The sequence below is a fragment of the Nicotiana tomentosiformis genome, chromosome 4 (genome assembly GCF_000390325.3).
Source record: "Nicotiana tomentosiformis chromosome 4, ASM39032v3, whole genome shotgun sequence".
Lineage (NCBI taxonomy): Eukaryota > Viridiplantae > Streptophyta > Magnoliopsida > Solanales > Solanaceae > Nicotiana > Nicotiana tomentosiformis.
The window spans coordinates 60459483-60471466 of NC_090815.1; the positions used below are offsets into that span (position 1 = coordinate 60459483).

An 11984-nucleotide genomic window follows, 5' to 3' on the forward strand; every position below is an offset into this window, starting at 1 on the left:
AAATCAAAGAACCTCAGCTACCTTTAAAAACCATGCCCAGGAGGGAACTTTCTCAATCCAAATGATGATCAAGACACTCATATGGAATATTAGGTCTGTGAACACTCAGGATGCCTTTCCTAGATTGATCAACATGCATAGGGAGCACAATTTCTTTGTCATTGCATTGATGGAACCTTTTCAAAAGAAAGGATTCATTCAAAGATATAGAAGGAGGTTGAACATGGAGACTGCCTACTCAAACATTAATGGGCAAATATGGTTGTTCTTTGATGCTGTGGTGGAATGGGAACTAATTGAGGATACTGAACAACAAGTAACTGTGAAGGTGTTTCACCATGACCTAGGGCAGCACATGATGATGACATTTGTTTATGCAAAATATTCAGCCTTAGAGAGGTTGGAATTGTGGGAGCTTTTGTATTACTTAGCTAGTGATATGGAGATGCCTTGGCTTGTAGGAGGGGATTTTAATATGGTGGTACATGAAGATGAGAAGATAGGGGGATTGCCAGCACACCCTCCCGAGTATGAGGATTTTGCCTTCTGTGTTAACTCATGTGGATTGTTTGATCAAGGGTACAAAGGGAGTCCATTTACATGGTGGAATGTGAGACCAAATGTTGAGTGCATATTCAAGAGATTGGATAGGATCTTTATGAATTTTCCATTCCAAAACATGCTGCCAACTATAGAAGTGGAACACTTAATTAGAACTGGATCAGATCATGCACCTTTGTTCATGACATGTGGGGAGCAGACTGCCAACTTTGTCAAGCCATTCAGGTTCTTGAATTTATAGGCCAAGCATGATACATTCATGGAAGTGGTGAAGCAGAATTGGGAAGCTGATTTTATTGTTGACTCCTTTTTGATGTTCAAGCAAAAGCTCAAGAAGGTGAAGGCAGCTCTCTATCAAAATGGAGTAGGGAAACATTTGGTGATATCTTCAAGCAGTTGGCTATCTTGGAAGACATTGTTAGGGTGAAGGAGATGTTGTTTGAGGAGGAGCCTACAATAGAGAATAGGATTGTTCTTCAAAGAGCTCAATCTGAATTGAAGAAGTACTTGAGTATTGAAGAGCAATATTGGAAGCAAAAAGCTGGGATGACATGGTTTGCTGAGGGTGATAGGAATACTAGTTTCTTCTACAATCATGTCAATGGAAAGAGGAAGAAGCTACAATTGAAGAGGATTCATACTGGAAATGGGTTGTGGATTGAAGATCAAGAGCACTTGGCTAGTGCTGCAGTGGACTTCTATCAAAAGCAGTTCACAAATGAAGGAGACACTATTGATTTCTCATTGCTAAACAATGTACCTGTTATGGTGACTTTTGAGCAGAATGTGGAGTTGAGTAGATTGCCAACACTTGAAGAAGTTAAGGCAGCAGTATTTGAGCTTAGTGGGGAGAGTGTCAGTGGTCCCGATGGATTTACGGGCCTATTTTATCAAGCATGCTGGGATGTTATTGGTGTTGACATACACAACATGGTACTATACCTCTATGGAGGAGTTGCATTGCCTAAGTCTATCACTCATACTAACCTAGTCTTGATTCCAAAGAAGCCTAGAGTGGAGACATTTTCAGACTTAAGAGCTATTAGTTTGAGTAACTTCATCAATAAAGTCCTGTCTAGAGTGTTACATGATAGATTGGAGAGAATTTTGCCTTCATTAATATCTCCAAATCAATCTGGATTTGTGAAAGGGAGGAGTATATTTGAGAATATCTTACTCACTCAAGAGATTGTAACTGATATAAGGTTGAGAGGCAAGCCAGCAAATGTGGTTATTAAGCTTGATATGGATAAGGCCTATGATAGGGTTTCATGGAAATACTTGTTACATATTCTAAGGAAGATGGGAGTTTCAGAATATTTCATCAACATGGTGTGGAATTTGGTGCCAAATAATTGGTATTCAGTGATGGTGAATAGCCAGTCTTCAGGATTTTTCAAGTCTACGAGGGGTGTGAAGCAAGGTGATCCATTATCTCCAGCCTTGTTCATATTGTCAGCTGAGGTACTCTCCAGATCATTGAACAAGCTATTTGAAGAAAAAGCTTTTGGAGGATTTGGGATGCCTAAGTGGTCTGATTCTCTAAACCACTTGGCATATGCTGATGATACCATTATATTTGCATCTGCTCACCCTCCATCCTTGAACAAGATTATGGCAGTGTTGGGGAGCTATGAGAAGGTGTCAGGCCAGATGATCAATAAAGCCAAGAGCTCATACTATATGCATGCTAAGGTAACTAATGGACTATTTCAGGCAGTAGGTGATATTACTGGATTTGCAAGAGGTAAATTCCCCTTTACATACCTAGGTTGTCCTATTTTATATACTAGAAGGAGGAAGGAATACGATGATGATCTTATTAAGAAAGTTAAAGCTAAACTACACTCATGGAAAGGCAAGCTGCTCTCATTTGGAGGAAAAGCAACACTTATATCTAGTGTGTTGCAAAGTATGCCAGTTCATATGCTTTCAGTACTTGATCCACCAAATAACATTCTGGAACATCTTCATAAGCTCTTTGCCAGATTCTTTTGGAGTACAAAGGAAGAAGGTAGGAGCATGCACTGGTCTTCTTGGCAGAATCTTTGTTTACCTAAGGAAGAGGGGGCCTAGGTTTTAGGTCCCTTCATGATGTTTCAAGGGCATTGTTTGCAAAGCTATGGTGGAAGTTTAGGACTACAAAGTCTTTGTAGTCCAATTTCATGTGGAACAAGTATTGCAAGAAGGAATTACCTACAGTTGTGCAATTTCGAGAGGGATCTCATGTTTGGAGACAAATGTTGAATGCTAGGGAAGATGTTGAACATGAGATTCTATGGGAAATGAAGAGAGGAACAACAAACATATGGCATGAAAACTGGACTGGATTAGGAGCTCTATATCATGTACTACCTGAAGATTTTCCAATCAATGAGGACCTTCAAGAAGTGGCAGAATTGAGGCAAGGAGAAGCATGGAATGATCAGTTGCTTGACCAAAGTTTCACTGAAGATATTACTGATCATATTAGGTCCAATGTGCACTATGAGGGCAGTGAGGAATACTGGGATAGACCTTACTGGATGCCAACTCCTTCAGGCAAGTTCAGTGTTAGCAGTGCTTGGCAAATACTAAGGCATAGGGCTGATCCTAATCAGGAGTTTAAGCTAATGTTGATAAAAGGTGTGCCATTCAAGATATCATTCTTCTTGTGGAGGCAGAAAATAGCCACTGATGATATGTGAAAGAGGCAAGGGAAAATGTTGATGTCTAGATGTTGGTGTTGTTAGCAGCCTCAAGAGGAGACTATAGAGCACATATTTGTAACTAGTCCTACTGCCTCAAAGGTGTGGAAGATATTCATGGGAGCTGCTGGAATCAATGTGCCTTTGAAGTTGAAACAAGTTATAAGACATTGGTTGAATGCACAATTTTGTCCAACGTTGAAGCCATTGTACCAGGCAGTTCCATCTATCATCACTTGGGAGCTATGGAAGAAAAGAAATGTAGGCAAACATGGAGGTTCAGTGTCCAAAGATAGGGTGATTCGTGAAGTAAATAGGACACTGCATCAATTGGCAAGGGTGAGGTATGCTTGGCTGTCTAATATTCCATTGCTATGGCCAGATATAATCCAGTTCTTTGAAGGTTACAAACTTATACTGATCACAAGAAGAGTAACATGGCAGCTTCCTCATTATGGTTGGTACAAATGCAATACTGATGGGGCTTCAAAGGAAAACCCTGGTCCTAGTTCCCTAGGCTTTTGTGTGAGGAATGATGAAGGGAATTTGGTGTATGCTAGGGAAGTGGACTTGGGGTGACTACAAATGTGGTAGCTCTAAGGCAATAGTTCAAGGATTAAAATATTGTGTGGAGAATGAGCTCCATCCTTTCATCTTAGAGACAGATTCATTGGTGATGAAGAAGGTGATTGAAGGGGGATGGGATCCTCCATGGGCCATTGTTCCGGATGTGCAAAAAATTAAGGACATGAGGGACAACTTCAATGTGATCTTTCAGCATGTGTTCAGAGAAGGCAACACAGTGGCAGATTTTATTGCTTACATTGTTTTTTCTTTTGCAGGTACAACTGAGTTTCATTCTTTTTCTGAACTACCTAGTGCAGGGAGGAGGCTGATCAATCTAGACAAATCTCAAACTCCTAATCTTAGGGTTAGGATTGCTAAGAGAAGAGCCTCAGACTGATGACTACACATGGTTTGATTTTGCACTTGCCTGCTTGTCTTTTTTACTTTGTTTTTGTATGCTAGTAGGGTGTTATCCAGTGGTATTAGCATGGTTACATGCTCATTCTGGAGGTGCTCTAATGGTATATAGGAGCTTTCACTTAAGCAGGTTCTTGATAGTGTAGTGTCTTCTACTTCAAAATTGTCCAAATATTACTCATGAGCTTAAGGACATAGTTTACATAGTTTATTGTTACCTTAATGGTTTCTATGGTCTTGAAAATGTTCTACATAAAAGTTGAGATCCAACGACTTCATCAGGATGTATTGTATATGTGTGTATTGCAAGGTTGGTATCCAGTGTTATTGGTGTGCTTACATGCCCAATCTGGAGACATAATGGCAGTACACATAGCTTATCTGAATTGAAGTCATGGTTCATATGTTATGGAAAGTTTTGGCAGCACTTTGGTATCATTAGGATCTGCATCTCTTGGAACAAAGAATTGTTGGATTCATTGATCACGCAGTTTACAGCCTTCTTGGAGAGTTGGTCATTCCTAGTAGATGGTGTTGGTTGGAGATTCATGTTTGCCTTGTCCTTTGGAAAGCAAAACTTGGCACCTGGTGAGAGCATTAGAGGTGCTACATTGAGGTTTTGGACTTGGCTTCTGGATCCACACTACATCTCATGTGGGGAGCCGACTGATTCATTATGTGTAATAGTTAGCTTATTTCATTATATTAGCTATAGCATTAGTTCTAGCTTAGCATTTTTGAGGTTGGTGTTGCTAAATTGTAAACATTGGATCCTTGTTTTTATTTATTTATATATTAGCCACTAGGCAGCCTGCCTAGTGGTATATTTGCTAAAAAAAGTTCTCGGTCTATACAACAATATAAGGAATAAGAGATACCACACAAATGGAACGGCATCACCCTTCATGCTTTTACTCTCATCCTCACAAGCACATAATCACTCTTTGTGAACAATCACTCTTCCTCACTAGTATGGAAACACCTTTCGTGCAATTCACTCTTTCTCACCAAGCATAAACATGTAAAGCAGTGCTAAGCAAGGTTGCACAAACAATATCTAGAAGAGTGACTGAACATAGCTTGTCATATAGGAAATAATCATCACTTTGCACCAATAGCCAAATCAATATTTCAATAGACGTACTGCCCAATATCACAACAAGCTCAACACGAGTACTAACATGAATGAAAATAGTCAAAAGAGTCTTACATTCTATTTAAAGCGTGATAGACATAATACATGAAGTAACAAGATGTAAATAACTAGTTCTAGCCGCATGCTCAACCCATAGCAACTCTTACACTCGTCACCTTACATATACATCGCTCCCAACATAATAACACATAATAATTAGACATAATTGCATCCTAATTCTTTTAAATCAAGGTTAACCAGGACACTTACCTCTTTTTGACACAAACAACCATCCAACACTGCTTTTCCTTTAGCATAAGCCTCCAAACCACTCGAATCTAGCCAATTAATACTCAAATAAGTCAAAACAAGCTTTAGAAACTACCCTAGTATATAAAATGTTTGATCTTTGACATATTTGAAAAAGTCAGCAAAAAGTCAATTTGGGCCCACATGGTCGAAATTCAAAATTAAGACCAAATCCTATTACCCATTTTTCCCTGAGTCCAAATATGTGATTTGTTTCAAGATCCGACCTCAAATCGAGGTTTAAATCTCAAAAATACAAAATCTTATATTTCTACCCAAATCTTATTTCTACTCTATGAAATCTTAGATTTAGGGATATAAATTTATGAAAAGTAATGAAAATTGATCAAAACAAGCTAAAGTTACTAACCTATGAAGTTGGAAAGAAAATATTCTCCAAAATCTCCTCTAAGTATAATCTAGGTCTCAAAGATGGAATAAAATGAGCTAAATCCTCAAATTCCAACTTTATCCTAACTGCAGATGTTGCAATTGTGATATCTTGTTCGCAATTGCGATGTTCGCAAAAGCTAACAGCTAGTCGCAAATGTGAATCAGCCTCTGAGTCTCAAACCTTACAATTGCGACCTATGTATCGCAATTGCGGATGTAGCAAAAGCGACAAGTACCTCGCAAATGAAACGACAGGACCATCGCGAAGCTTCTCAAATCCCCCTCCCCTCAGTATTGCAAATGCGATCTAACACTCGAAAATGTGAGGCTGGCATTTGTGAACAGACCATCGCAAATGAGATGTCTGCAGCACCAGCAATGCCCGACTCATGGAAATCAATCCAAAACCAATAAGAAACTTACCCGGGCCCCCGGTGCCCACTCTAAACTGCCAAACAAGTATAATAACATCATACGAACTCAATCGCTAGCTAAAATCATTGATATAACGTATAAAATCAAGAATTATGCATCAATTTCAAAGATTCAAAGTTCATAACTTAAAACTTTCAACTATTCACAATAAGTGCCAAAATGGCCTCGGGTCACCCGGAACCCCAACCAAACATGCTTACAAGTCCAAAATTATCATACAAATCTATCATAATCATCAAAGTATCTATCTGGGGTCGTTTATCATGATTGTTGATCTTGGTCAACTCTAACAACTTTTAAGTTAAAAAATCAAGCTTTCTTTAAAAAATCACATATAAACTTTTTGGAATTCAAAATGGACGATACACACAAGTCATAAATCATCAAATTAGGTTATTCAAAGTCTAGAAGAACGAAACAACAAGCTAGAACTCAAAGCAACCTATCGAATCATTACATTCTCCACCTCCAGAAGAAACATTCGTCCTTGAATGGACATAAAAATGTACCTAAATTGGAAAAAAGATGTGAATATCTACTCCTCATATCTGACTTGGACTCCTAGGTAGCCTTCTCCGTCGGATGACCTTTCCAAAGCTTCCACGGAAGAAACATCCTTAAATCTCAACTTACGAACCTGCCGATCTAGAATAGTTACTGACTCTTCTTCATTAGTCAAATCCTCATCAAGCTGCACTATTTTGAAGTCCAAAATATACGACTTATCTTCATGATACTTCCGAAGCATAAAAAATAAAATACTGGATGTACCCCTATAAGGCCGGGAGGTAATGCAAGCCTATAAGCAACCTCCCTTACTCTCTCTAAGATCTCAAATGGGTCAATAAACCTCGAACTCAACTTTTCCTTCTTCCCAAATTTCATCACGCCCTTCATAGGCAAAACTTTCAAAAGTATCTTCTCGCCCTTCATATACGCCACATCACAAACCTTCTTGTGTGCATAACTTTTCTGCCTACTCTGCGTTGTCCAAAGGCGATCCTGAATCAACTTTACCTTCTCTAAAGCATCATGAATCAAATCCGTGCCCAACATCCTAGCCCCACCGGGCTCAAACCAACCAATAAGAGAACGACACCGCCTATCATATAAGGCCTCAAATAGTGCTATCTGAATGCTAGACTGGTAGCTGTTCTTGTAGGAAAACTCCGCCAATGGTAGAATTTGGTCCCACTAGCCTCCAAAATCAATGACACAGGCCCTCAACATATCCTCAAGGATCTGAATAGTCCGCTCGGATTGGCCATCCATCTGCGGATAAAATGGAGTACTGAGCTCCACCTGTGTGTCCAACTCACGCTGAACAACTCTCCAAAAGCGTGAAGTGAAATTGCTTGAGATAATAGAAATAGGCACACCGTGCAATCAAAAAATCTCTCTAATATAGATCTAAGCCAACCGCCTTGAAGTGTAGGAAGTTATCACCGAAATAAAATGCACTGACTTGGTTAATTGTCCACAATGACCGAAACAATATCATACTTCCTAAAAGTACGTGATAAGCTTACCACAAAGTCCAGAGTAATGCGCTCAAACTGCCAATCCGGTATCACCAACCTCTAAGTTAAACCACCCAGTTTTTTATGCTCATACATCATCTGTTGGCAATTCAAGCACCATGAGACATGCCTAACTATGTCTTTCTTCATCTTCCGCCACCATTAATGCTATTTCAAGTCATGATTCAAGAACTGTGAGACATAGTGACTTTTTATGTCAACCATATATAGGAAGTGTATCAAGGACAAAGAAGGTAGAGTTTTGTTGGAAGAGGGGCTAATCCGTCGGAGATGTTAGACCTACTTCCATAGTCTCTAGAACGAGGAGGGAGACATGAGCATTGTACTGGGTGATTTGGAACTCTCCGGGAGTCGCTGTGACTTTGGGTACTGTAGGCGGATTAGAGTTGATGAAGTTAAGGGGGCTATGCATAAAATGAGCAGAGGCAAAGCGACCGGGCCAGATGAAATCCCAGTGGAGTTTTGGAAGAGTTCGGGCAAGGCAGGCTTGGAGTGGCTCACTAGGTTATTTAATGTCATTTTTAGAACGAAGAAGATGCCCGAAAAGTGGAGGTGGAGCACGATGGTTCCTGTATACAAGAACAAGGGTGATATCCAAAATTGCAATAACTATCGGGGTATCAAGCTGCTTAGCCATAGTATGAAAGTCTGGGAGAGAGTGGTAGAGATAAGGGTGAGAAGGAGTGTGTCTATTTCTGAGAACCAGTTTGGGTTTATGCCGGGAAGTTCGACTACAGAAGCCATCCACCTTGTTAGGAGATTGATGGAGCAGTATAGGGAGAGAAAGAAGGACTTGCATACGGTGTTCATCGACTTAGAAAAGGCATACGATAAAGTTCCGAGGGAGGTTTTGTGGCGATGTTTGGAGGCTAGAGGTGTACTTGTGGCCTACATTAGGTTGATTACGGACATGTATGACGGAGCAAAAACCCGAGTGAGGATGGTGGGTCGGGACTCGGACCATTTTTCGGTTATGATAGGGTTGCATCAGGGGTCGGCACTCGGCCCTTTTTTGTTTTCTCTGGTGATGGACATACTGACGCACCACATCCAAGAGGAGGTGCCGTGGTGTATGCTATTTGCAGATGAAATTGTATTGATCGACGAGACGCGAGACGATATGAATGTGCAGTTAGAGGTATGGAGGCAGACCCTAGAATCAAAAGGTATCAAGTTGAGCAGGTCCAAGACTAAATACTTGAACTGTAATTTCAGTGGCGAGGCTCAAGGAGAGGAAGGGGAGGTGAGGCTGGACTCGTAAGTCATCCCCAGGAGAGGGAGTCTTAAGTACCTTGGGTCTATTATTCAGGGGGATGGGGAGATTGATGAAGATGTACACATCGTATTGGGGCGGGATGGATGAAATGGAGACTCGCTTCCGGTGTTTTATGTGATAAGAAGGTGCCACCGAAACTTAAGGGTAAGTTCTATAGAGTGGTGGTCAGACCAACGATGTTGTATCACTACAAAAAAAATAGTGTTTAGCGACGGACGTATTCCGTCACTAAACCACTTATTTCTGTCACTACAGTTGTTTAGCGACGGATTCAAGTTTGTATCTAAAATGCTTGTAGTGACAAAACCATCGCAAGATTAGCGACAGAATATATCTGTAGCAAAGTTTAGCGATGGAAATAGCCATCGCTATATTGCTTGTTTCTGTCGCTATTTTGACGAATTTTGTCGCTACGATACATAACAAAATTCGCCATTTGTTCTTACTAGCGACGAAAGCGTTCGTCGCTAGTCGTGTTATAGCTAATTCTCCCTGCTTTTTGCAACAAAAACCTTTTGTCGTCAATTCGTCGCAAGATTTAATTTTATGCTATAATTTTAGCTACGGAAAATATTTGTCACTAATTTATTTTTAATCTATTGCTAATTTTTTAAAATTCTTTTTATTTATTATTTTAAATGTATTATGTTCAAGCATATTACATAAAAGCTATTATATACACTTAATAAAAAGTCACTGATATTAATATAAATTAACAATATATTCAACAAGGTCCAAAATATATAGCATAATGCATATAACGGTATCGTTAAGTACAAAAAATCCACAAGGACTAACAATAAAGTCCAAACAAAATAGGCTAACTATGAGAGGCTGGAGAGTTACGGTCATCATCAGAACCCAATGCATGAACCTTATCAATGTTAGCGGCAGTATAAGATATAGGAACAGTAGGTGCCATATCTGATGGGTGGTTGGTAAGATCAGTATTTGGCTGATGCGAGGGTAAGGAAACTAATTCGCGTACTCGCTCAATGATTACAGGAGCTATATGATCTGTCAGTGCAGGAATAAATCGCATCACTAACTCATCCAGATTCCCTGTCGGTGTTGATTGAGCATATGGAGGTGTTGTTGATGATATAGCATCAGATCCAAAAGAGTCATGAAAATTTGGCCCGTAGTAGTATTTTGCTTGAGATCCAAGATCATATACTCTTCATTTCTTTTCTCCTCCCGCAGCTTGATAATATTCTTTACACTGATCAATATCAGATTGAGTCTGTGTTTGTTGTTGTGATATCTCCTGATATATTTCCTGTAGAAGAGTTAATAATTAGTGAAATAGAAAGACTAACGAATATTGAGCATTCAATTTACAAAATAAAAAAATATATGAAAATAAAGTCAATAAAATTATTTAAAAAGTAGTCTTACATGTACGATTAGAGATTTCTCACCAACAAAAGATTTTCCATCATTACCATGTGTATGGACGTGCAAATGCAACTCACTTGGTGTTGGATCTTGACTTTTTTTAATAGCCTATGCAAAAGTTATTCAATTCAGAAGATTAACAAAAAAATGTTTGTATAAAAATGAGATTGGAAATAGCATAAAGAAAATACTAGTCTTTGTTGATCCATAATAACAACTATAGCCAACTATTTTTGCCTCATATTTCATTCTGAAGAAACAGAGCATCTAGAAATTTTCAATTATATATGTGGTAATGTAGCATTCATGTACTGCCCATTAATTCATGTAGCATCTAGAAATTTTCAATTATATAGATCCATAGAAGATAAATGTTTATTACTGAAAATAATGCCAGTAATAAACTAAGCCAAAACCTAAAGCTTTAACAATCATATGATGCGCAAGTTTTTCCAAACAAATCCGCCGCAACGCATCAAAAAATTGATTTGCTTCCTGTTAAAATTATCCATGGAGAACCAACAATTGAATTCACCATGGAGGATGTTAATGAGTTCACCATCGAAGAAGGTTTACACCAAGCTGTCATCGTCAAGTTTTCTTATAGAAAACCAGATCTGCACGAGCTTAGACAGATTTTTCCAAAACAGTCCTAATACTGTGGTTACAAGTTCTGGGGGAGTATAGCATTACAGGTTCTCAGGTTGGTAAAGTGGCATATGGTGATCGACCTACTATCGCACTGGATAATTTAGCAGGTGTGAAGGCCAACGGTGTGGATGTTGTGGGGCAAGAACATGTAGGTGTTTTGGCATTAGAGGATAAAGCTACTACAAGGTATAAGGCAGTGAATTTAGAAGCTAAACAGTCTCAAGTTTCAGCAGGAATTGTTTAGGATGTTGTTGGTAATGGAAGTAGGGTACGTGAAGTTGGTCAAGGATCCGATGTTAAATCCAAACATAGAACAACTATTAATGATGTTGTAACAGTTCCAGTTACAACAGCTCTTAATAGGGTTGCTAAGGACTTGAAGGTTGCTGCAGTTGTTGTGTTAGATCGAGGTTCAGCTGGTGTTTCTAAGGGTCCAGTTGCTGCGCAAAAAGCTGATGAAGCTGGGCATCAAGTGTCACGACCCAAACCGATGGGCCATGATGAGTGCCTGAGTCCTACCTGTCGAGCACCCCTATGCACGCGTCTAAGATATAACATGAATTAAGTGTAGGTCATGAATAACATCTATCATTAAATTGTTGAATCACGTGAAT

At 39.3% G+C, this 11984-nt stretch overlaps 2 long non-coding RNA genes across 2 annotated transcripts in view; one reads left to right on the forward strand and one right to left on the reverse strand.

Annotated features, from left to right (window-relative positions):
* The window catches only part of LOC138908961 (uncharacterized), a 39486-nt gene extending 28915 nt beyond the window's left edge, over positions 1 to 10571 (forward strand). Inside the window, exons 2-3 of the long non-coding RNA XR_011415421.1 lie at positions 10228 to 10344; positions 10467 to 10571. This is a non-coding gene — a long non-coding RNA (uncharacterized lncRNA). The remainder of the gene's footprint in view (positions 1 to 10227; positions 10345 to 10466) is intronic.
* Positions 10004 to 10829, reverse strand: LOC104114019 (uncharacterized). Its single transcript, XR_011415420.1, has 2 exons — positions 10720 to 10829; positions 10004 to 10588 (listed from the first exon to the last, which is right to left on the reverse strand). It is a non-coding gene; the product is annotated as an uncharacterized lncRNA (long non-coding RNA).
* Between the last annotated feature and the right edge of the window lie 1155 nt (positions 10830 to 11984).